The 25,039-nt window shown below is 39.5% G+C and overlaps 10 non-coding genes across 10 annotated transcripts; all 10 read left to right on the forward strand.

Annotated features, from left to right (window-relative positions):
• The first annotated feature begins 6,683 nt into the window (after positions 1–6,683).
• TRNAV-AAC (transfer RNA valine (anticodon AAC)) lies at positions 6,684–6,756 on the forward strand. Its single transcript has one exon. It is a non-coding gene; the product is annotated as a tRNA-Val (tRNA).
• A 6,964-nt stretch (positions 6,757–13,720) lies between these two features.
• On the forward strand, positions 13,721–13,793 carry TRNAV-AAC (transfer RNA valine (anticodon AAC)). Its single transcript has one exon. It is a non-coding gene; the product is annotated as a tRNA-Val (tRNA).
• Positions 13,794–14,460: 667 nt separating this feature from the next.
• On the forward strand, positions 14,461–14,533 carry TRNAV-AAC (transfer RNA valine (anticodon AAC)). The gene has a single exon. It is a non-coding gene; the product is annotated as a tRNA-Val (tRNA).
• Positions 14,534–16,931: 2,398 nt separating this feature from the next.
• TRNAV-AAC (transfer RNA valine (anticodon AAC)) lies at positions 16,932–17,004 on the forward strand. Its single transcript has one exon. It is a non-coding gene; the product is annotated as a tRNA-Val (tRNA).
• Positions 17,005–17,182: 178 nt separating this feature from the next.
• On the forward strand, positions 17,183–17,255 carry TRNAV-UAC (transfer RNA valine (anticodon UAC)). Its single transcript has one exon. It is a non-coding gene; the product is annotated as a tRNA-Val (tRNA).
• A 1,403-nt stretch (positions 17,256–18,658) lies between these two features.
• On the forward strand, positions 18,659–18,731 carry TRNAV-AAC (transfer RNA valine (anticodon AAC)). Its single transcript has one exon. It is a non-coding gene; the product is annotated as a tRNA-Val (tRNA).
• A 1,408-nt stretch (positions 18,732–20,139) lies between these two features.
• Positions 20,140–20,212, forward strand: TRNAV-AAC (transfer RNA valine (anticodon AAC)). Its single transcript has one exon. It is a non-coding gene; the product is annotated as a tRNA-Val (tRNA).
• A 1,166-nt stretch (positions 20,213–21,378) lies between these two features.
• TRNAL-CAA (transfer RNA leucine (anticodon CAA)) lies at positions 21,379–21,451 on the forward strand. Its single transcript has one exon. It is a non-coding gene; the product is annotated as a tRNA-Leu (tRNA).
• A 1,268-nt stretch (positions 21,452–22,719) lies between these two features.
• TRNAL-CAA (transfer RNA leucine (anticodon CAA)) lies at positions 22,720–22,792 on the forward strand. The gene has a single exon. It is a non-coding gene; the product is annotated as a tRNA-Leu (tRNA).
• Positions 22,793–23,072: 280 nt separating this feature from the next.
• TRNAV-AAC (transfer RNA valine (anticodon AAC)) lies at positions 23,073–23,145 on the forward strand. Its single transcript has one exon. It is a non-coding gene; the product is annotated as a tRNA-Val (tRNA).
• Positions 23,146–25,039: the final 1,894 nt, after the last annotated feature.

Genomic DNA, 25,039 nt, shown 5'->3' on the forward strand with positions numbered 1-25,039 from the left:
GGAAAACTTGTGGATCTGGGCAGTAGTGATCTGGGAAACACACCTACTGTAGCACTGGACTGTTCTTCAAGCAGGTCCTCCAGTACCTGCAGAGCCTCCCTCTCCGCGGGACTATCCAAGCCCGTGTTGTCCCGTCTGTGGTGAAGTTTCTTAAGTATCAGCTTGCGTGCAAAAAGGTGGGTATCTTTTAAAGCTGTAAAGAAATCAAAATTGTTGACAGGGGAAAAGGTTAGACCCCTTGATAATACCTCCAACTGATCATTGGAGAGTACATGTGTAGAGAGGTTAATCACCTGGAGTCTATTCCTTCCCCCCTGTCTGGTGGCCTGTTGCTTGTTGCGGGTAGTTTTTACTCGGGCACCAACAATTGATTCAGCCTCACTACCGCCGCCCGATGCCTCCGATGACTCGCCAAGCGAAGTGAGGGATGACAGGGAAGCGGACTGACCGCGAGAAATGGTTCTACCTCGAGGGCCTGTTCTGGATCTGGTCTGCCATCTGTATGCAGTGGAACCGGCATAGTCGCCCAAATCTCTGTTGAATTTTTTCAATTTTTGACCACAGACCTCTTTCTCCAGTTTGGACAGCTCTTTTTCAATTTCGGCCTCCATCCCAAGGACAGCATCAGCTGTACATTTACTCTTAATGGTTTTCTCAAGCTCCTCTGATTCAACCTCCATAGTGGAGAGAGTTGTTGTATTATGTTCCTTCAACAGAGACAAAAATCCCAAGGAGCATGTTTGGGCCAGACACTCCCACCTCTCACGGAAGGAAGGGTCTTCCACCGGAAAGGATGGGAATATCTGAACCCGCAGGCCCCGAGGGATCATGTCTCTATCAAGGTATTTAGAGAGCAATGCACGGTTCCAACAGATTCTCAATCTCCTTTTCAGTAATTCCTTATATTTAAAAATCAAAATATCACAATTGGGCGAATTGACATCATTAGTGGTATCCTTGTTGTGGTCATTCAGAACATTATCGAAATGTACTGACCAGGCCCGATCACGGGCGCGAAAATCCATGCTTGAATGCGAGTAATCTGTCAGAAGCACAGGAACACATATTAACAAAACATAACTCACATAAAGAGCCATTAATTTATGGGCACCAAGCCTGCCAAAATTAAGCAGGGGAGATGCCAGCACTACTCATTATGAGTAATCTTTAACTTGATTGCTATTGGCTAACCTGTACGTCACTCATTCGGCGCTAGTGAGAAGCCACTTCAGGGACTTATGACGACTTCCTGTTATTATCAGGAAGTGCGTCCGTAGTTACCATACAGACCGGGCTGGAGCTCTGATAGTGATACTGCTTATCTGGTTTATGGCTTCTGGGCTTAAATACCTAGTGGCTTAATAGAGATTACCCTGACGCACCATGGATGATTAGATTGAACAGGTTTTAACCACCTTGAGGTATGGTGTTAATCAAAGCTTGTTGTCAAGGTGTGATAGGTCACTTCCGGTTTCTACGTCACTCCCAGCCACCCAGCTGTTTGATTCCACATTAGGAGGGGGATATATAGGAGGCATGTAGGTCATGGGGTTATTACCTCGGTTTTCCACCTTGATAAAGCTATCCTCGCGAAACGCGCGTCGGATGGAGACCTTTGGCTTCTCTTAGGGATATTTTCCTAATCTCATTGGGACTGCTTTTTATCGTGGCTGGCTGCCCTGTACTGGCTTGCATTGCACTTCAGCACCTTAGGTAAGAGAATTCCCTTATCCTGCACACTTGTGTTACATGGTTATTGTATGTTATCTCCTATTCTGCTGTGCACTGGTATTCAGCAACAGCGTTGCCAGCAGGATCACCATGAGTTCCTACCCACACCTGGTGGGAAACCATGGTTTTGATCTGACTATGCCTTATATCTTATAAAGCAGCCCCCCCATTTCCTGAATATTCATACCAACTACCTGGACCTTCCCAGGCCTATAGCCGCCTTTTATATAGATATCTACTAGTTAATCTTTTGATCCACTGGATAGGCTATTGAAACTGGTTTAGTCCTAATTATTGATATCCCTAGGAATTATTGGTAGTGTACCATTTTAATTATAACCTTTTTCTTGTTGTGTATTCAATAAAAATTATGTACCTTTTGCACTTGACAGTTTATGATGTTGGGTATCTAATAGACGCCATAACATCACAAACTGCTGGGCTTGATCTCAGGTGACTTTACAGCTAGTATCAACCCGATTTATTACCCCGTTTGCCACTGCACCAGGGCACGGGATGAGCTGGGGTGAAGCGCCAGGATTGGCGCATCTAGTGGATGCGCCACGTCTGGGGTGCCTGCGGCCTGCTATTTTTAGGCTGTGAAGGCCCAATAACTATGTACCTTCCCACCCTGAGAATACCAGACCACAGCTGTCCGCTTTACCTTGGCTGGTGATCCAATTTGGGGGGGACCCTACTTTTATTGTGTAATTATTAATATTTATAAAATAATTATAAAAAAGAGCCTGAGGGGACCTCCACATTGGATCCCCAACCACGGTAAAGCTGCCAGCTGTGGTTTTCAGGCTACAGCCGTCTGCTTTACCCTAGCTGGCTATCAAAAATGGGGGGACCCAACGTCATTTTTTTTTTAACTATTTTTTAAATAGAAAAAATTAATGGGCTTCCCTGTATTTTGATTGCCAACCAAGGTAACGGCAGGCAGACTGGGGTGGCAACCCATAGCTGTCTGCTTTATCTGCGCTGAGAATCAAAAATACCGCGGAGCGCTACGTCATTTTTTTAAAGATTTATTTTTACAGCACTGTGATGTCCAGCAATCAAAATACAGGGAAGCCCATTTTGTTTTTAGTTAATTAAATAAATAATTAAAAAAATATATATGGGCTCCCGCTGCATTTTTTGTATTGCTAGGTAAGGGTAATCCAAGCAGCTACTGGCTGCTAACCCCCACTGCTTGGTGTTACCTTCACTGGCAATGGAAAATGTGCTGCGGATTCCAATCCCCAGCTGCCTAGTTGTACCTGGCTGGACACAAAAATGGGGCGAAGCCTACGTCATTTGTTTTCTAATTATTTAATGAAATTCATGAAATAATAAAAAAAGGGCTTCCCTTTATTTTTGGTTCCCAGCCGGGTACAAATAGGCAACTGGGGGTTGGGGGCAGCCGTACCTGCCTGCTGTACCTGGCTAGCATACAAAAATATGGCGAAGCCCACATAATTTTTTCAGGGGGCAAAAAACTTCTGCATACAGTCCTGGATGGAGTATGCTGAGCCTTGTAGTTCTGCAGCTGCTGTGTGTCTGTATGAAGAAGAGCAGACAGCAGCTGCAGAACTACAAGGCTCAGCGTACTCCATCCAGGACTGTATGCAGAATTTTTTTGCCCACCAAAAAAATGACGTGGGCTTCGCCATATTTTTGTATGCTAGCAAGGTACAGCAGGCAGCCACGGGCTGCCTCCAACCCCCAGTTGCCTATTTGTACCCGGCTGGGAACCAAAAATATAGGGAAGCCCGTTTTTTTTAATTATTTCACTTATTTCATGAAATAATTAAAAAACAAATGACGTGGGCTTCGCCCCATTTTTTGTGTCCAGCCGGGTACAACTAGGCAGCTGGGGATTGGAATCCGCAGCACAGGTTAGCCCGAGGTTTCTGGGCGCCTCTGCTGCGAATTTCAGTCCGCAGTCGTCCCAGAAAATGGCGCTCTCATAGAAGCGCCATCATCTGGCGCTGTATCCAACTCTTCCAACAGCCCTGAAGCCGGGTGGCTTGTTGGGTAATCATGAGTTAATACTGGCTTTGTTTTACTAGCCAGTATTAAGCCAGAGATTCTTAATGTCAGGCACGTTTGACCCGGCCATTAAGAATCTCCAATAAAGGGTTAAAAAAAAACACCACACAGAGAAAAAAATACTTTAATAGAAATAAATACACAGACACATTAGAGACTCCATCTTTATTACCCCCTGTCAGCCCTCCATGATCCTGCTCTTCTGTCTTCTTTCTTTCTAGTGTAGTAGTAGTGACGACTGTAGTGAGGATGAGGTTCACCAGCTCATCACTTGGGGCTGAGGAACCTCATCCTCACTACAATCCTCACTAGTGTAGTAGTAGTGACGATTGTAGTGAGGATGAGTTTACCCAGCTCATCACTTTGGGCTGAGAAACCTCATCCTCACTACAATCCTCACTACAATCGGGAAGAAGCGTGCAGCCTTCACTCCGTGAGTGATCAGTGCTGGCTGTCACCGGTAACAGCGGTAACACTGACAGACGCGTTACCATAGCAACGGTGCTCTCGGAGCCGCGATTAGCGGTGACGTCACCGCTAACTGCGTTGCTATGGCAACGTTGATCTCCGTTAATGACCGGCTGTGTCAGCCGGTCCCTAACGGAACGGGGAGTCGACCGTGTGCTAGAGCATGTCGCCGGTACACGGCGATACACATATGTGCACCGTGTACCGGAGAGATGCACTCGCAGGTCCTACATGACGCGTCATAGTCATGTGACCAGTCTATAGCCAATGAGATAATAGCCACGTGACTGGTCACATGGCTATTTTGACGTCATGATAGGTCCTGCATCTCTGCTGGCAGTGCTGGTCACGGGGAGGATTCAGCGATCATCGGATGGAATAGCGGCAGGAGACAGAGTACAGGAGGGATCGCGGGGACCGGTAAGTGTTATGGCAATGTTTATTAACTGTTTGTGTACATTTATAATTCATTTTTATGTGTTAGTGATTGCCTCCCATTATAGCCTATTGGTTCGAGTTCGGTTCGTCGAACGTTCGACGAACCGAACTCGAACGGGACCCCCGTTCGGCGAACCGACTCGAGCCGAACCGCGACCGGTTCGCTCATCTCTAGTCCTGGGTTCAATCCCCAGTGAAACCAATCTGTTCTTAGTGTTGAAATAATACGCTATCCAACTACAATATATGAAGTTCTCGGCTTTGTTGCCGAATGACGGGATGTTTTGGCTTCCATCCCCAACAGAGCTACGAATTTGTTTTTTTTTTCCCTGGCGGTCAAAACTCGTCTCTAATTGCCATTACTTTGCAGGCTTTCAAAGGTTTCATAGTGTAGTGGAAATCACGTCTGCTTAACACGCAGACGGTCCTGGGTTCAATCTCCAGTGAAACCCATGTGTTCATGGTGTTGAAATAATCCCCTATCAACCTGCAGTATATAAAGTTCTTGGCTTTGTTGCTGAATAACTGGATGTTTTAGCTTCCATCACCAACAGAGCTACGAATTTGTTTTTTTTCCCCTGGCGGTCAAAACTCGTCTCTAATTGCCATTACTTTGCAGGTTTTCAAAGGTTTCATAGTGTAGTGGTCATCACATCTGCTTCACACGCAGAAGGTCCTGGGTTCAATCCCCAGTAAAAACAAGCCGTTTTCGCTGTTCAAGCAATTTTCTATCAACCTGTAACATATGAAATTCTTTGTTTTGTTGCCAACTGATAATATATTTTGGCTTCCATCACCAAGAGAACTACGATTTTGGGTTTCTTTTTTATTGACCATTTTAGCAGAAAACATAATCCCATATTATAAAAATCCTGTTTGTTTCAAAATATATAGTTCCTTTAAATACAAAAGCAAACAACTAAACTATGTGGAAAAAAGTAACACATTCAATGTAAACTTCCTTTTAAGCAAAATCCCTTTGTAGGAATAAAACTGGTAAAATATGTAATAAAAATTGTAAATGTTTCATTAACCAAAAATACTTTCCTTCAGCAATAAAAAGGCCCCGTCAGTCACAATTCTGCTCTGCTGGCCAATACACAGTAACTTTCCATCAGGTTTCATAGAGTAGTGGTCATCACGTCTGCTTAACACGCAGAAGGTCCTGCGTTCAATCCCTAGTAAATCCGATCTGTTCTTGGTGTTGAAATAATACTCAATTAAACTACAATATATGAAGTTCTTGGCTTTGTTGCTGAATGATGGGATGTTTTGGCTTCCTTCCATAACAGAGCTACGAATTTGTTTTTTTTTTTCCCTGGCGGTCAAAACTCGTCTCTAATTGCCATTACTTTGCAGGGTTTCAAAGGTTTCATAGTGTAGTGGAAATCACGTCTGCTTTACACGCAGAAAGTCCTGGGTTCAATCCCGAGTGAAACCCATGTGTTCTTGGTGTTGAAATAATCCCCTATCAACCTGCAGTATATAAAGTTCTTGGCTTTGTTGCCGAATAACGGGATGTTTTTGCTTCCATCACCAACAGAGCTACGAATTTGTTTTTTTCCCCTGGCGGTCAAAACTCGACTCTAATTGCCATTACTTTGCAGGATTTCAAAGGTTTCATAGTGTAGTGGTCACCACGTCTGCTTCACACGCAGAAAGTCCTGGGTTCAATCCCCAGTGAAACCAATCTGTTTTTGGTGTTGAAGTAATTTCCTATCGACTTGTAATATGTGAAATTCTTGGTTTCGTTGCCAAATGACAATACATTTTGGCTTCCATCACAAAGAGAACTACGATTTTGGGTTTCTTATTTATTGACCATTTTAGCAGAAAACATAATCCCATATTATAAAAATCCTATTTGTTTCAAAATATATAGTTCCCATAAATACAAAAGCAAAAGACCAAACTATGGAGAAAAAAGTAAGACATTCAATATAAACTTCAATTTAAGCAAAATCCCTTTCCCTCTGCTCTGCTAGCCAATACACAGTAACTTTTCGTCAGGTTTCATAGTGTAGTGGTCATCACGTCTGCTTAACACGCAGAAGGTCCTGGGTTCAAACCCCAGTGAAACCAATCTGTTCTTAGTGTTGAAATAATATGCTATCCAACTACAATATATGAAGTTCTCGGCTTTGTTGCCGAATTACGGGATGTTTGGCTTCCATCACAAACAGAACTACAAATTATTTTTTTTTTCCCCTGGCGGTCAAAACTTGTCTCTAAATGCCATTCCTTTGCAGGATTTCACAGGTTTCATAGTGGAGTCGTCATCACGTCTACTTCACACGCAGAAAGTCCTGGGTTCAATCCCCAGTAAAAACAAGTCGTTTTCGCTGTTGAAGTAATTTGCTATCAACCTGTAACAGATGGAATTCTTCATTTTGTTGCCAACTGATAATATATTTTGGCTTCCATCACCAAGAGAACTACGATTTTGGGTTTATTTTTTATTGACCATTTTAGCAGAAAACATAATCCCATATTATAAAAATCCTGTTTGTTTCAAAATATATAGTTCCTTTAAATACAAAAGCAAACAACTAAACTATGTGGAAAAAAGTAACACATTCAATGTAATAAAAAAATTTTGTTTAAAAGAACTGAGAGTCCTCAGTGGTTGATACCTTTTAATGGCTAACTGAAAAGATGGTAATAATTGCAAGCTTTCGAGACTACTCAGGTCTCTTCATCAGGCATGGTATAACACAAAATCTGAAGAGTCACATATTTATACACAACAGGACATAGAATGGGGCAGTAAAAAAAAAAAGAACCAAAAAACAAGTTATATAAAACAGAACTGTCTCTATGGCAGGGGGCAAACTGTTGTGGCCATAAATTTTGCTGCAGTTCAGTGTGAAAGTTTTATTGTCCTCTGATAAGGGTCTAGTCCGGGCTGTGACACGCTCGGATGGTCAGAGGAGCACATCTTTTAACTGATGTAAAAAGACATGAATCCATGAGACACATTCATCCCTGCTCTGAATGTGTCAAAGGTCATCATAAGTTTGTATTCCCAAAGTCTCCTGTCTCTCTGGGACTTGAAGTTTCCTTTCAATACCAGCAATTTCATGTCCATGATGCTGTGGTCTGAGTTACAAAAATGTTTGGCCACAGGTAGATCCATCCTTTTTTCTCTAATTGTGTGGCGGTGAGAATTCATCCTTGTCCTGAGCTGTTGTCCTGTCTCCCCTACATACAGACCCCCAGTGGGACATTTGGTACATATAATTAAGTACACCACATTGGTTGTGGTGCAGCTGAAGGTACCTGGGATCTTGTAGTCCTGATGTGATCTGGGAATCTTTATCTTGTCCGTTGTCAATATTAATGGACAGGTCTTACATTTTTTCTGGTTGCAGGGAAATGTTCCTGTTGGTGTTGGAGAGGACAGGGAGCTTCTGACAATGATGCTTCTTAGATTTGGGGGCTGTCTAAAACACAGAAGTGGGGGGTCTGGAAAAATAGATTTTAACCGGGCATCTTTTTGCAGTAATGGTTGTAGTTTCCGTGCAGCTCCTCTAAACACCTCCAGATGTGGATTGTAGGTGACTACAAGAGGGACCCGGGTGTTTTCTTCTTTAGTTTTATAATGTAGGAGATGGTTTCTTGATATTCTGGTGGCTCTTGTAATCTGGTTTTCAATTGTTCTTGGGTGGTAGCCTTGATTCAGAAAGGTCTTTCTGAGGCCCTCAAGGTGATTGTCTCTATCTGTACTGTTGGAACATATCCGATTATACCTGATAGCCTGGCTGTATACAATAGAGTTTTTTATGTGTTTTGGATGAAAACTGTCCCATTTCAGGTATGTTGGACGGTCAATTGGCTTCTTGTACAGGGATGTCTCTATTTCATTGTTCCGTAGTTTAATGATGGTGTCCAAGAAGTTGATTTCCGTGCAGGAGTAGCTGAGTGTTAAGTTGATGGTGGGATGAAACTGATTAAAGTGTTCATGGAAGGTCTTCAGCTGCTCCTCAGACTCTGTCCAGATGATTAAAATATCGTCAATGTAACGGTAGTAGGCCAGAGGCCTGATAGGACAAGAGGATAAAAAGTCACTCTCAAGCTTGGCCATGAAAAGATTTGCATATTGTGGTGCCATTTTGCTTCCCATTGCAGTCCCAGTCTCCTGTAGATATATGTCATTGTCAAATGCAAAGTAATTATGGGTGAGGATGAATTTTGTAAGCTTCACCACAGAATTGGCATCAGTTCCTGTATTTTCGAGGAAAATTTTGCAAGCATTTAATCCATCCTGGTGTGGAATGTTCGAGTACAAGGATTCCACATCCATGGTGGCAAGGATGGTTCCCTCTGGAAGAGGACCTATTGCTGATAGTTTTTTCAATAGGTCAGTAGTGTCCTGGATGTAGCTGGTTGTATCCCTTACCAAGGGTTTAAGGATACCCTCTACCCATCCAGAGACTTGTTCAGTGAGGGTGCCCACACATGAAATGATGGGTCTTCCTGGGTTTCCAGATTTGTGAATTTTGGGAAGCATGTAGAATGTGCCTATTCTTGGACTCACCGGTATCAGTTCATCAGTTCTTATGGATATGTCAGGCAGACAAGAGGCCAACTTGTTAAGTTCCTTGTAATAGTCCTGTGTGGGGTCAGACTCCAATTTCTTATAGTAGCGTGTGTCCATCAGTTGTCTGTGTGCTTCCTTCATGTAGTCTGATCTGTTCATCATGACTATTGCACCCCCCTTGTCTGCAGGTTTAATGATGATTTCTTTGTTGGTTTTCAAAGATTTTATGGCCCTTCTCTCCTGGGCACTGATGTTGGATGGTTGCCTCCTGTGTGTGTCTAGGAAAGTGGATTTTACCAAATGTCTGAAAGTGTTTATATAGTTATCCAGATGAGGGTTGCGTCCTGGTGGAGGTGTCCAATCTGATCTTTTCTTGGTTGTCAAGATCCATCTTCCTTCAGTCTGGGTGGATTCTGAAACATCTGCATCGCTAAAATATTCCCTTAGACGTAGTCTCCTGAAGTAATCTTCCATGTCGCTGCAGAGTTCAATTTTGTCTAGAGCTTTAGTAGGACAAAATGAGAGTCCTTTAGAAAGCACAGCAAGTTCCACTTTGTTTGGTTTGTAATCCGAGAGATTGATAACACAGTTAGATGCATTTTTGCCTTGAATGGAGTGGTTGTCCAAGTTGTCAGATTTTGGCTTTGTTCTCCACCTGTTTGTATTAAGTCCTGAGTTGAGGCGCAGTCTATGTAGCTTCTTTTCCTTGTTGTGGATCAGAAGGGTTCGTAGTCTGTAATAGTATTGTTGTACTTTTTGTTCTGTGCTTTCTGGTAGTGTCTTCCTTTGTGTTTCAAATTCTCTCTGGATTTTACTCTTGATGCTGTAGAAGACATGCAAAAGGTGGTTCCTTAGTCTCTCAGAAGTCCTGTGACAAAGGTTTTGTGCATAATGGGTATTGTAGGTATGTAGAATTGGGTTTGTAATCCAGAGTCCTTTGGGGATCAGATTCTCCTTTTTGCATTTGGATAAGAAAAATATGTCGCTGTCCAGTTGTGCGCGTTTCTTCAGAAGTGTCTTTAGTTCCATAAAGATGCGGTACATTCTGGTATCCTCCATTTTGATACAAGTAAAATATATCTTTGTACCGTGTTAGCCAGTAGAGATAAAAAAAAATTGTTTAAAAGAACTGAGAGTCCTCAGTGGTTGATACCTTTTAATGGCTAACTGAAAAGATGGTAATAATTGCAAGCTTTCGAGACTACTCAGGTCTCTTCATCAGGCATGGTATAACACAAAATCTGAAGAGTCACATATTTATACACAACAGGACATAGAATGGGGCAGTAAAAAAAAAAAGAACCAAAAAACAAGTTATATAAAACAGAACTGTCTCTATGGCAGGGGGCAAACTGTTGTGGCCATAAATTTTGCTGCAGTTCAGTGTGAAAGTTTTATTGTCCTCTGATAAGGGTCTGGTCCGGGCTGTGACACGCTCGGATGGTCAGAGGAGCACATCTTTTAACTGATGTAAAAAGACATGAATCCATGAGACACATTCATCCCTGCTCTGAATGTGTCAAAGGTCATCATAAGTTTGTATTCCCAAAGTCTCCTGTCTCTCTGGGACTTGAAGTTTCCTTTCAATACCAGCAATTTCATGTCCATGATGCTGTGGTCTGAGTTACAAAAATGTTTGGCCACAGGTAGATCCATCCTTTTTTCTCTAATTGTGTGGCGGTGAGAATTCATCCTTGTCCTGAGCTGTTGTCCTGTCTCCTCTACATACAGACCCCCAGTGGGACATTTGGTACATATAATTAAGTACACCACATTGGTTGTGGTGCAGCTGAAGGTACCTGGGATCTTGTAGTCCTGATGTGATCTGGGAATCTTTATCTTGTCCGTTGTCAATATTAATGGACAGGTCTTACATTTTTTCTGGTTGCAGGGAAATGTTCCTGTTGGTGTTGGAGAGGACAGGGAGCTTCTGACAATGATGCTTCTTAGATTTGGGGGCTGTCTAAAACACAGAAGTGGGGGGTCTGGAAAAATAGATTTTAACCGGGCATCTTTTTGCAGTAATGGTTGTAGTTTCCGTGCAGCTCCTCTAAACACCTCCAGATGTGGATTGTAGGTGACTACAAGAGGGACCCGGGTGTTTTCTTCTTTAGTTTTATAATGTAGGAGATGGTTTCTTGATATTCTGGTGGCTCTTGTAATCTGGTTTTCAATTGTTCTTGGGTGGTAGCCTTGATTCAGAAAGGTCTTTCTGAGGCCCTCAAGGTGATTGTCTCTATCTGTACTGTTGGAACATATCCGATTATACCTGATAGCCTGGCTGTATACAATAGAGTTTTTTATGTGTTTTGGATGAAAACTGTCCCATTTCAGGTATGTTGGACGGTCAATTGGCTTCTTGTACAGGGATGTCTCTATTTCATTGTTCCGTAGTTTAATGATGGTGTCCAAGAAGTTGATTTCCGTGCAGGAGTAGCTGAGTGTTAAGTTGATGGTGGGATGAAACTGATTAAAGTGTTCATGGAAGGTCTTCAGCTGCTCCTCAGACTCTGTCCAGATGATTAAAATATCGTCAATGTAACGGTAGTAGGCCAGAGGCCTGATAGGACAAGAGGATAAAAAGTCACTCTCAAGCTTGGCCATGAAAAGATTTGCATATTGTGGTGCCATTTTGCTTCCCATTGCAGTCCCAGTCTCCTGTAGATATATGTCATTGTCAAATGCAAAGTAATTATGGGTGAGGATGAATTTTGTAAGCTTCACCACAGAATTGGCATCAGTTCCTGTATTTTCGAGGAAAATTTTGCAAGCATTTAATCCATCCTGGTGTGGAATGTTCGAGTACAAGGATTCCACATCCATGGTGGCAAGGATGGTTCCCTCTGGAAGAGGACCTATTGCTGATAGTTTTTTCAATAGGTCAGTAGTGTCCTGGATGTAGCTGGTTGTATCCCTTACCAAGGGTTTAAGGATACCCTCTACCCATCCAGAGACTTGTTCAGTGAGGGTGCCCACACATGAAATGATGGGTCTTCCTGGGTTTCCAGATTTGTGAATTTTGGGAAGCATGTAGAATGTGCCTATTCTTGGACTCACCGGTATCAGTTCATCAGTTCTTATGGATATGTCAGGCAGACAAGAGGCCAACTTGTTAAGTTCCTTGTAATAGTCCTGTGTGGGGTCAGACTCCAATTTCTTATAGTAGCGTGTGTCCATCAGTTGTCTGTGTGCTTCCTTCATGTAGTCTGATCTGTTCATCATGACTATTGCACCCCCCTTGTCTGCAGGTTTAATGATGATTTCTTTGTTGGTTTTCAAAGATTTTATGGCCCTTCTCTCCTGGGCACTGATGTTGGATGGTTGCCTCCTGTGTGTGTCTAGGAAAGTGGATTTTACCAAATGTCTGAAAGTGTCTATATAGATATCCAGATGAGGGTTGCGTCCTGGTGGAGGTGTCCAATCTGATCTTTTCTTGGTTGTCAAGATCCGTCTTCCTTCAGTCTGGGTGGATTCTGAAACATCTGCATCGCTAAAATATTCCCTTAGACGTAGTCTCCTGAAGTAATCTTCCATGTCGCTGCAGAGTTCAATTTTGTCTAGAGCTTTAGTAGGACAAAATGAGAGTCCTTTACATTCAATGTAAACTTCCTTTTAAGCAAAATCCCTTTGTAGGAATAAAACTGGTAAAATATGTAATAAAAATTGTAAATGTTTCATTAACCAAAAATACTTTCCTTCAGCAATAAAAAGGCCCCGTCAGTCACAATTCTGCTCTGCTAGCCAATACACAGTAACTTTCCATCAGGTTTCATAGAGTAGTAATCATCACGTCTGCTTAACACGCAGAAGGTCCTGCGTTCAATACCCAGTAAAACCAATCTGTTCTTGGTGTAGAAATAATACTCAATTAAACTACAATATATGAAGTTCTTTGCTTTGTTGCCGAATAACGGGATGTTTTAGCTTCCATCACCAACAGAGCTACGAATTTGGTTTTTTTTTTCCCCTGGCAGTCAAAACTCGTCTCTAATTGCCTTTATTTTGAAGGATTTCAAAGGTTTCATAGTGTAGTGGTCATCACGTCTGCTTCACACGCAGAAAGTCTTGGGTTCAATCCCCAATGAAACTAATCTGTTTTTGGTGTTGAAGTAATTTCCTATCGACTTGTAATATGTGACATTCTTGGTTTCGTTGCCAAATGACAATACATTTTGGCTTCCATCACAAAGAGAACTACGATTTTGGGTTTCTTTTTTATTGACCATTTTAGCAGAAAACATAATCCCATATTATAAAAATCCTATTTGTTTCAAAATATATAGTTCCCATAAATACAAAAGCAAAAAACCAAACTATGGAGAAATAAGTAACACATTCAATATAAACTTCAATTTAAGCAAAATCCCTTTGTAGGAATAAAACTGGTAAAATATGTAATAATAATTGTAAATGTTTCATTAATCAAAAATACTTTCCTTCAGCAATAAAAAGGCCCCGTCAGTCACAATTCTGCTCTGCTAGCCAATACACAGTAACTTTTCGTCAGGTTTCATAGTGTAGTGGTCATCACGTCTGCTTAACATGCAGAAGGTCCTGGGTTCAATCCCCAGTGAAACCAATCTGTTCTTAGTGTTGAAATAATACGCTATCCCACTACAATATATGAAGTTCTCGGCTTTGTTGCCGAATGACGGGATGTTTTGGCTTCCATCACAAACAGAACTACAAATTATTTTTTTTTTTCCCCTGGCGGTCAAAACTCGTCTCTTAATTCCATTACTTTGCAGGATTTTACAGGTTTCATAGTGGAGTGGTCATCACGTCTGCTTCACACGCAGAAGGTCCTGGCTTCAATCCCCAGTAAAAACAAGCTGTTTTCGCTGTTGAAGTAGTTTGCTATCAACCTGTAACATATGGAATTCTTTGTTTTGTTGCCAACTGATAATATATTTTGGCTTCCATCAGCAAGAGAACTACGATTTTGGGTTTCTTTTTTATTGACCATTTTAGCAGAAAACATAATCCCATATTATAAAAATCCTGTTTGTTTCAAAATATATAGTTCCTTTAAATACAAAAGCAAACAACTAAACTATGTGGAAAAAAGTAACACATTCAATGTAAACTTCGTTTTAAGCAAAATCCCTTTGTAGGAATAAAACTGGTAAAATATGTAATAATAATTGTAAATGTTTCATTAACCAAAAATACTTTCCTTCAGCAATAAAAAGGCCCCGTCAGTCACAATTCTGCTCTGCTAGCCAATACACAGTAACTTTTTGTCAGGTTTCATAGTGTAGTGGTCATCACGTCTGCTTAACACGCAGAAGGTCCTGGGTTCAATCCCCAGTGAAACCAATCAGTTCCTAGTGTTGAAATAATACGCTATCCAACTACAATATATGAAGTTCTCGACATTGTTGCCGAATGACGGTATGTTTTGGCTTCCATCACAAACAGAACTACAAATTATTTTTTTTTTTCCCCCTGGCGGTCAAAACTCGTCTCTAAATGCCATTACTTTTCAGGATTTCACAGGTTTCATAGTGGAGTGGTCATCACGTCTACTTCACACGCAGAAGGTCCTGGGTTCAATCCCCAGTAAAAACAAGCCGTTTTCGCTGTTGAAGAAATGTGCTATCTACATGAAATATATGAAATTCTTGGTTTTGTTGCCAACTGATAATATATTTTGGCTTCCCTCACCAAGAGAACTACGATTTTGGGTTTCTTTTTTATTGACCATTTTAGCAGAAAACATAATCCCATATTATAAAAATCCTGTTTGTTTCCAAATATATAGTTCCTTTAAATACAAAAGCAAACAACTAAACTATGTGGAAAAAAGTAACACATTCAATGTAAACTTCCTTTTAAGCAAAATCCCTTTGTAGGAATAAAACTGGTAAAATATGTAATAAAAATTGTAAATGTTTCATTAACCAAAAATACTTTCCTTCAGCAATAAAAAGGCCCCGTCAGTCACAATTCTGCTCTGCTGGCCAATACACAGTAACTTTCCATCAGGTTTCATAGAGTAGTGGTCATCACGTCTGCTTAACACGCAGAAGGTCCTGCGTTCAATCCCCAGTAAAACCAATCTGTTCTTGGTGTTAAAATAATACTCAATTAAACTACAATATATGAAGTTCTTGGCTTTGTTGCCGAATGATGGGATGTTTTGGCTTCCATCCAAAACAGAGCTACGAATTTGGTTTTTTTTTCCCTGGCGGTCAAAACTCGTCTCTAATTGCCATTACTTTGCAGGCTTTCAAAGGTTTCATAGTGTAGTGGAAATCACTTCTGCTTTACACGCAGAAGATCCTGGGTTCAATCCCCAATGAAACCCACGTGTTCTTGGTGTTGAAATAATCCCTTATCAACCTGCAGTATATAATGTTCTTGGCTTTGTTGCAGAATAACGGGATGTTTTAGCTTCCATCACCAACAGAGCTACGAATTTGTTTTTTGTCCCCTGGCGGTCAAAACTCGTCTCTAAATGCCATTACTTTGCAGGATTTAAAAGGTTTCATAGTGTAGTGGTCATCATGTCTGCTTCACACGCTGAAGGTCCTGGGTTCAATCCCCAGTGAAACCAATCTGTTTTTGGTGTTGAAGTAATTTCCTATCGACTTGTAATATGTGAAATTCTTGGTTTCGTTGCCAAATGACAATACATTTTGGCTTCCATCACAAAGAGAACTACGATTTTGGGTTTCTTTTTTATTGACCATTTTAGCAGAAAACATAATCCCATATTATAAAAATCCTATTTGTTTCAAAATATATAGTTCCCATAAATACAAAAGCAAAAGACCAAACTATGGAGAAAAAAGTAACACATTCAATATAAACTTCAATTTAAGCAAAATCCTTTTGTAGGAATAAAACTGGTAAAATATGTAATAATAATTGTAAATGTTTCATTAACCAAAAATACTTTCCTTCAGCAATAAAAAGGCCCCGTCAGTCACAATTCTGCTCTGCTAGCCAATACACAGTAACTTTTCATCAGGTTTCATAGTGTAGTGGTCATCACGTCTGCTTAACACACAGAAGGTCCTGGGTTCAATCCCCAGTGAAACCAATCTGTTCTTAGTGTTGAAATAATACGCTATCCAACGACAATGTATGAAGTTCTCAACATTGTTGCCGAATAACGGTATGTTTTGGCTTCCATCACAAACAGAACTACAAATTATTTTTTTTTTTTTCCCCTGGCGGTCAAAACTCGTCTCTAAATGCCATTACTTTGAAGGATTTCACAGGTTTCATAGTGGAGTGGTCATCACGTCTACTTCACACGCAGAAGGTCCTGGGTTCAATCCCCAGTAAAAACAAGCCGTTTTCGCTGTTGATGTAATTTGCTATCAACGTGAAATATATGAAATTCTTGGTTTTGTTGCCAACTGATAATATATTTTGGCTTCCCTCACCAAGAGAACTACGATTTTGGGTTTCTTTTTTATTGACCATTTTAGCAGAAAACATAATCCCATATTATAAAAATCCTATTTGTTTCAAAATATATAGTTCCCATAAATACAAAAGCAAAAGACCAAACTATGGAGAAAAAAGTAACACATTCAATATAAACTTCAATTTAAGCAAAATCCCTTTGTAGGAATAAAACTGGTAAAATATGTAATAATAATTGTAAATGTTTCATTAACCAAAAATACTTTCCTTCAGCAATAAAAAGGCCCCGTCAGTCACAGTTCTGCTCTGCTAGCCAATACACAGTAACTTTTCGTCAGGTTTCATAGTGTAGTGGTCATCACGTCTGCTTAACACGCAGAAGGTCCTGGGTTCAATCCCCAGTGAAACCAATCTGTTCTTAGTGTTGAAATATTACGCTATCCAACTACAATATATAAAGTTCTCGGCTATGTTGCCGAACGACGGGATGTTTTGGCTTCCATCACAAACAGAACTACAATTTATTTTTTTTTTTCCCCTGGCGGTCAAAACTCGTCTCTAATTGCCATTACTTTGCAGGCTTTCAAAGGTTTCATAGTGTAGTGGAAATCACGCCTGCCTTACACGCAGAAGGTCCTGGGTTCAATCCCCAGTGAAACCCATGTGTTCTTGGTGTTGAAATAATCCCCTATCAACCTGCAGTATAGAAAGTTCTTGGCTTTGTTGCCGAATAACGGGAAGTTTTAGCTTCCATCGCCAACAGAGCTACGAATTTGTTTTTTTTCCCCTGGCGGTCAAAAATCGTCTCTAATTGCCATTATTTTGCAGGATATCAAAGGTTTCATAGTGTAGTGGTCATCACGTCTGCTTCACACGCAGAAAGTCCTGGGTTCAATCCCCAGTGAAACCAATCTGTTTTTGGTGTTGAAGTAATTTCCTATCGACTTGGAATATGTGAAATTCTTGGTTTCGTTGCCAAATGACAATACATTTTGGCTTCCATCACAAAGAGAACTACGATTTTGGGTTTCTTTTTTATTGACCATTTTAGCAGAAAACATAATCCCATATTATAAAAATCCTATTTGTTTCAAAATATATAGTTCCCATAAATACAAAAGCAAAAGACCAAACTATGGAGAAAAAAGTAACACATTCAATATAAACTTCAATTTAAGCAAAATCCCTTTGTAGGAATAAAACTGGTAAAATATGTAATAATAATTGTAAATGTTTCATTAACCAAAAATACTTTCCTTCAGCAATAAAAAGGCCCCGTCAGTCACAATTCTGCTCTGCTAGCCAGTACACAGTAACTTTTCGCCAGTTTTTATAGTGTAGTGGTCATCACGTCTGCTTAACACGCAGAAGGTCCTGCGTTCAATCCCCAGTAAAACCAATCTGTTCTTGGTGTTGAAATAATACTCAATTAAACTACAATATATGATGTTCCTTGCTTTGTTGCCGAATAACGGGATGTTTTAGCTTCCATCACCAACAGAGCTACGAATTTGTTTTTTTTTCCCTGGCGGTCAAAACTCGTCTCTAATTGCCATTACTTTGCAGGGTTTCAAAGGTTTCATAGTGTAGTGGTCATCACGTCTGCTTCACACGCAGAAGGTTCTGCGTTCAATCCCCAGTAAAACCAATCTGTTTTTGGTGTTGAAGTAATTTCCTATCGACTTGTAATATGTGAAATTCTTGGTTTCGTTGCCAAATGACAATACATTTTGGCTTCCATCACAAAGAGAACTACGATTTTGGGTTTCTTTTTTATTGACCATTTTAGCAGAAAACATAATCCCATATTATAAAAATCCTATTTGTTTCAAAATATATAGTTCCCATAAATACAAAAGCAAAAGACCAAACTATGGAGAAAAAAGTAACACATTCAATATAAACTTCAATTTAAGCAAAATCCCTTTGTAGGAATAAAACTGGTAAAATATGTAATAATAATTGTAAATGTTTCATTAACCAAAAATACTTTCCTTCAGCAATAAAAAGGCCCCGTCAGTCACAATTCTGCTCTGCTAGCCAATACACAGTAACTTTTCGTCAGGTTTCATAGTGTAGTGGTCATCACGTCTGCTTAACACGCAGAAGGTCCTGGGTTCAATCCCCAGTGAAACCAATCTGTTCTTAGTGTTGAAATAATACGTTATCCAACTACAATATATGAAGTTCTCGGCATTGTTGCCGAATGACAGTATGTTTTGGCTTCCATAACAAACAGAAGTACAAATTATTTTATTTTTTTCCCTTGGTGGTTAAAACTCGTCTCTAAAAGCCATTACTTTGCAGGATTTCACAGGTTTCATTGTGGAGTGGTCATCACGTCTACTTCACACGCAGAAGGTCCTGAGTTCAATCCCCAGTAAAAACAAGCCGTTTTCGCTGTTAAAGTAATTTGCTATCAACCTGTAATACATGAAATTCTTGGTTTTGTTGCCAACTGATAATATATTTTGGCTTCCCTCACCAAGAGAACTACGATTTTGGGTTTCTTTTTTATTGACCATTTTAGCAGAAAACATAATCCCATATTATAAAAATCCTGTTTGTTTCAAAATATATAGTTCCTTTAAATACAAAAGCAAACAACTAAACTATGTGGAAAAAAGTAACACATTTAATGTAAACTTCCTTTTAAGCAAAATCCCTTTGTAGGAATAAAACTGGTAAAATATGTAATAAAAAATGTAAATGTTTCATTAACCAAAAATACTTTCCTTCAGCAATAAAAAGGCCCTGTCAGTCACAATTCTGCTCTGCTAGCCAATACACAGTAACTTTCCATCAGGTTTCATAGAGTAGTGGTCATCACGTCTGCTTGACACGCAGAAGGTCCTGCGTTCAATCCCCAGTAAAACCAATCTGTTCTTGGTGTTGAAATAATACTCAATTAAACTACAATATATGAAATTCTTGGCTTTGTTGCCGAATGATGGGATATTTTGGCTTCCATCCCCAACAGAGCTACGAATTTGGTTTTTTTTTTCCCTGGCGGTCAAAACTCGTCTCTAATTGCCATTACTTTGCAGGCTTTCAAAGGTTTCATAGTGTAGTGGAAATCACGTCAGCTTTACACGCAGAAGGCCCTGGGTTCAATCCCCAGTGAAACCCATGTGTTCTTGGTGTTGACGTAATTTCCTATCGACCTGTAGTATGTGAAATTCTTGGTTTCGTTGCCAAATGACAATACATTTTGGCTTCCATCACAAAGAGAACTACGATTTTGGGTTTCTTTTTTATTGACCATTTTAGCAGAAAACATAATCCCATATTATAAAAATCCTATTTGTTTCAAAATATATAGTTCCCATAAATACAAAAGCAAAAGACCAAACTATGGAGAAAAAAGTAACACATTCAATCTAAACTTTAATTTAAGCAAAATCCCTTTGTAGGAATAAAACTGGTAAAATATGTAATAATAATTGTAAATGCTTCATTAACCAAAAATACTTTCCTTCAGCAATAAAAAGGCCCCGTCAGTCACAATTCTGCTCTGCTAGCCAATACACAGTAACTTTTCGTCAGGTTTCATAGTGTAGTGGTCATCACGTCTGCTTAACACGCAGAAGGTCCTGGGTTCAATCCCCAGTGAAACCAATCTGTTCTTAGTTTTGAAATAATACGCTATCCAACTACAATATATGAAGGTCTCGGCATTGTTGCCGAATGACGGTGTGTTTTGGCTTCCATCACAAACAGAACTACAAATTATTTTTTTTTTTCCCCTGGCGGTCAAAACTCGTCTCTAAATGCCATTACTTTGCAGGATTTCACAGGTTTCATAGTGGATTCGTCATCACGTCTACTTCACACGCAGAAGGTCCTGGGTTCAATCCCCAGTCAAAACAAGCCATTTTCGCTGTTGAAGTAATTTGCTATCAACCTGTAACATATGAAATTCTTTGTTTTGTTGCCAACTGATAATATATTTTGGCTTCCATCACCAAGAGAACTACGATTTTGGGTTTCTTTTTTATTGACCATTTTAGCAGAAAACATAATCCCATATTATAAAAATCCTGTTTGTTTCAAAATATATAGTTCCTTTAAATACAAAAGCAAACAACTAAACTATGTGGAAAAAAGTAACACATTCAATGTAAACTTCCTTTTAAGCAAAATCCCTTTGTAGGAATAAAACTAATAAAATATGTAATAAAAATTGTAAATGTTTCATTAACCAAAAATACTTTCCTTCAGCAATAAAAAGGCCCCGTCAGTCACAATTCTGCTCTGCTAGCCAATACACAGTAACTTTCCATCAGGTTTCATAGAGTAGTGGTCATCACGTCTGCTTAACACGCAGAAGGTCCTGCGTTCAATCCCCAGTAAAACCAATCTGTTCTTGGCGTTGAAATAATACTCAATTAAACTACAATATATGAAGTTCTTGACTTTGTTGCCGAATGATGGGATGTTTTGGCTTCCATCCCCAACAGAGCTACGAATTTGGTTTTTTTTTCCCTGGCGGTCAAAACTCGTCTCTAATTGCCATTACTTTGCAGGCTTTCAAAGGTTTCATAGTGTAGTGGAAATCACGTCTGCTTTTCACGCAGAAGGTCCTGGGTTCAATCCTTAGTGAAACCCATGGGTTTTTGGTGTTGAAATAATCCCCTATCAACCTGCAGTATATAAAGTTCTTGGCTTTGTTGCTGAATAATGGGATGTTTTAGCTTCCATCACCAACAGAGCTACGAATTTGTTTTTTTTCCCCTGGCGGTCAAAACTCGTCTCTAATTGCCATTACTTTGCAGGATTTCAAAGGTTTCTTAGTGTAGTGGTCATCTCGTCTGCTTCAAACGCAGAAGGTCCTGGGTTCAATCCCCAGTGAAACTAAGCTGTTTTTGGTGTTGAAGTAATTTCCTATCGACTTGTAATATGTGAAATTCTTGGTTTTGTTGCCAAATGACAATTCATTTTGGCTTCCATCACAAAGAGAACTACGATCAATATAAACTTCAATTTAAGCAAAATCCCTTTGTAGGAATAAAACTGGTAAAATATGTAATAATAATTGTAAATGTTTCATTAACCAAAAATACTTTCCTTCAGCAATAAAAAGGCCCCGTCAGTCACAATTCTGCTCTGCTAGCCAATACACAGTAACTTTTTGTCAGGTTTCATAGTGTAGTGGCTATCACGTCTGCTTAACATGCAGAAGGTCCTGGGTTCAATCCCCAGTCAAAACAAGCCATTTTCGCTGTTGAAGTAATTTGCTATCAACCTGTAACATATGAAATTCTTTGTTTTGTTGCCAACTGATAATATATTTTGGCTTCCATCACCAAGAGAACTACGATTTTGGGTTTCTTTTTTATTGACCATTTTAGCAGAAAACATAATCCCATATTATAAAAATCCTGTTTGTTTCAAAATATATAGTTCCTTTAAATACAAAAGCAAACAACTAAACTATGTGGAAAAAAGTAACACATTCAATGTAAACTTCCTTTTAAGCAAAATCCCTTTGTAGGAATAAAACTAATAAAATATGTAATAAAAATTGTAAATGTTTCATTAACCAAAAATACTTTCCTTCAGCAATAAAAAGGCCCCGTCAGTCACAATTCTGCTCTGCTAGCCAATACACAGTAACTTTCCATCAGGTTTCATAGAGTAGTGGTCATCACGTCTGCTTAACACGCAGAAGGTCCTGCGTTCAATCCCCAGTAAAACCAATCTGTTCTTGGCGTTGAAATAATACTCAATTAAACTACAATATATGAAGTTCTTGACTTTGTTGCCGAATGATGGGATGTTTTGGCTTCCATCCCCAACAGAGCTACGAATTTGGTTTTTTTTTCCCTGGCGGTCAAAACTCGTCTCTAATTGCCATTACTTTGCAGGCTTTCAAAGGTTTCATAGTGTAGTGGAAATCACGTCTGCTTTTCACGCAGAAGGTCCTGGGTTCAATCCTTAGTGAAACCCATGGGTTTTTGGTGTTGAAATAATCCCCTATCAACCTGCAGTATATAAAGTTCTTGGCTTTGTTGCTGAATAATGGGATGTTTTAGCTTCCATCACCAACAGAGCTACGAATTTGTTTTTTTTCCCCTGGCGGTCAAAACTCGTCTCTAATTGCCATTACTTTGCAGGATTTCAAAGGTTTCTTAGTGTAGTGGTCATCTCGTCTGCTTCAAACGCAGAAGGTCCTGGGTTCAATCCCCAGTGAAACTAAGCTGTTTTTGGTGTTGAAGTAATTTCCTATCGACTTGTAATATGTGAAATTCTTGGTTTTGTTGCCAAATGACAATTCATTTTGGCTTCCATCACAAAGAGAACTACGATCAATATAAACTTCAATTTAAGCAAAATCCCTTTGTAGGAATAAAACTGGTAAAATATGTAATAATAATTGTAAATGTTTCATTAACCAAAAATACTTTCCTTCAGCAATAAAAAGGCCCCGTCAGTCACAATTCTGCTCTGCTAGCCAATACACAGTAACTTTTTGTCAGGTTTCATAGTGTAGTGGCTATCACGTCTGCTTAACATGCAGAAGGTCCTGGGTTCAATCCCCAGTGAAACCAATCTGTTCTTAGTGTTGAAATAATACGCTATCCAGCTACAATATATGAAGTTCTCGGCTTTGTTGCCGAATGACGGGATGTTTTGGCTTCCATCACAAACAGAACTACAATTTATTTATTTTTTTTTTTTCCCCTGGCGGTCAAAACTCGTCTCTAAATGCCATTACTTTGCAGGATTTAACAGGTTTTATAGTGGAGTCATCATCACGTCTACTTCACACGCAGAAGGTCCTGGGTTCAATCCCCAGTAAAAACAAGCCGTTTTTGCTGTTGAAGTAATTTGCTATCAACCTGTAACATATGAAATTCTTGGTTTTGTTGCCAACTGAGAATATATTTTGGCTTCCATCACCAAGAGAACTACGATTTTGGGTTTCATTTTATTGACCATTTTAGCAGAAAACATAATCCCATATTATAAAAATCCTGTTTGTTTCAAAATATAGTTCCTTTAAATACAAAAGCAAACAACTAAACTGTGGGGAAAAAAGTAACACATTCAATGTAAACTATTTTTTAAGCAAAATCCCTTTGTAGGAATAAAACTGGTAAAATATGTAATAAAAATTGTAAATGTTTCATTAACCAAAAATACTTTCCTTCAGCAATAAAAAGGCCCCGTCAGTCACAATTCTGCTCTGCTAGCCAATACACAGTAACTTTCCATCAGGTTTCATAGAGTAGTGGTCATCACGTCTGCTTAACACGCAGAAGGTCCTGCGTTCAATCCCCAGTAAAACCAATCTGTTCTTGGCGTTGAAATAATACTCAATTAAACTACAATATATGAAGTTCTTGGCTTTGTTGCGGAATGATGGGATGTTTTAGCTTCCATCACCAACAGAACTACAAATTATTTTTTTTCCCCTGGCGGTCAAAACTCGTCTCTAAATGCCATTACTTTGCAGAATTTCACAGCTTTCATAGTTGAGTGGTCATCACGTCTACTTCACACGCAGTAGGTCCTTGGTTCAATCACCAGTAAAAACAATCCGTTTTCGCTGTTGAAGTAATTTGCTATCAACCTGTAATATATGAAATTCTTTGTTTTGTTGCCAACTGATAATATATTTTGGCTTCCATCACCAAGAGAACTACGATTTTGGGTTTCTTTTTTATTGACCATTTTAGCAGAAAACATATTCCCATGTTATAAAAATCCTGTTTGTTTCAAAATATATAGTTCCCATAAATACAAAAGCAAAAGACCAAACTATGGAGAAAAAAGTAACACATTCAATATAAACTTCAATTTAAGCAAAATCCCTTTGTAGGAATAAAACTGGTAAAATATGTAATAACAATTGTAAATGTTTCATTAACCAAAAATACTTTCCTTCAGCAATAAAAAGGCCCCGTCAGTCACAATTCTGCTCTGCTAGCCAATACACAGTAACTTTCCATCAGGTTTCATAGAGTAGTGGTCATCACGTCTGCTTAACACGCAGAAGGTCCTGCGTTCAATCTCCAGTAAAACCAATCTGTTCTTGGTGTTGAAAAAAAATACCCAATTAAACTACAATATTTGAAGTTCTTGGCTTTGTTGGCGAATGATGGGATGTTTTGGCTTCCATCACCAACAGAGCTACGAATTTGGTTTTTTTTTCTCTGGCGGTCAAAACTCGTCTCTAATTGCCATTACTTTGCAGACTTTCAAAGGTTTCATAGTGTAGTGGAAATCACGTCTGCTTTACACGCAGAAGGTCCTATGTTCAATTCCCAGTGAAACCCATGTGTTCTTGGTGTTGAAATAATATCCTATCAGCCTGCAATATATGGAGTTCTTGGCTTTGTTGCTGAATAACGAGATGTTTTAGCTTCCATCACCAACAGAGCTACGAATTTGTTTTTTTTCCCCTGGCGGTCAAAACTCGTCTCTAATTGCCATTACTTT

This window comes from Anomaloglossus baeobatrachus, chromosome 2 (genome assembly GCF_048569485.1).
Source record: "Anomaloglossus baeobatrachus isolate aAnoBae1 chromosome 2, aAnoBae1.hap1, whole genome shotgun sequence".
Lineage (NCBI taxonomy): Eukaryota > Metazoa > Chordata > Amphibia > Anura > Aromobatidae > Anomaloglossus > Anomaloglossus baeobatrachus.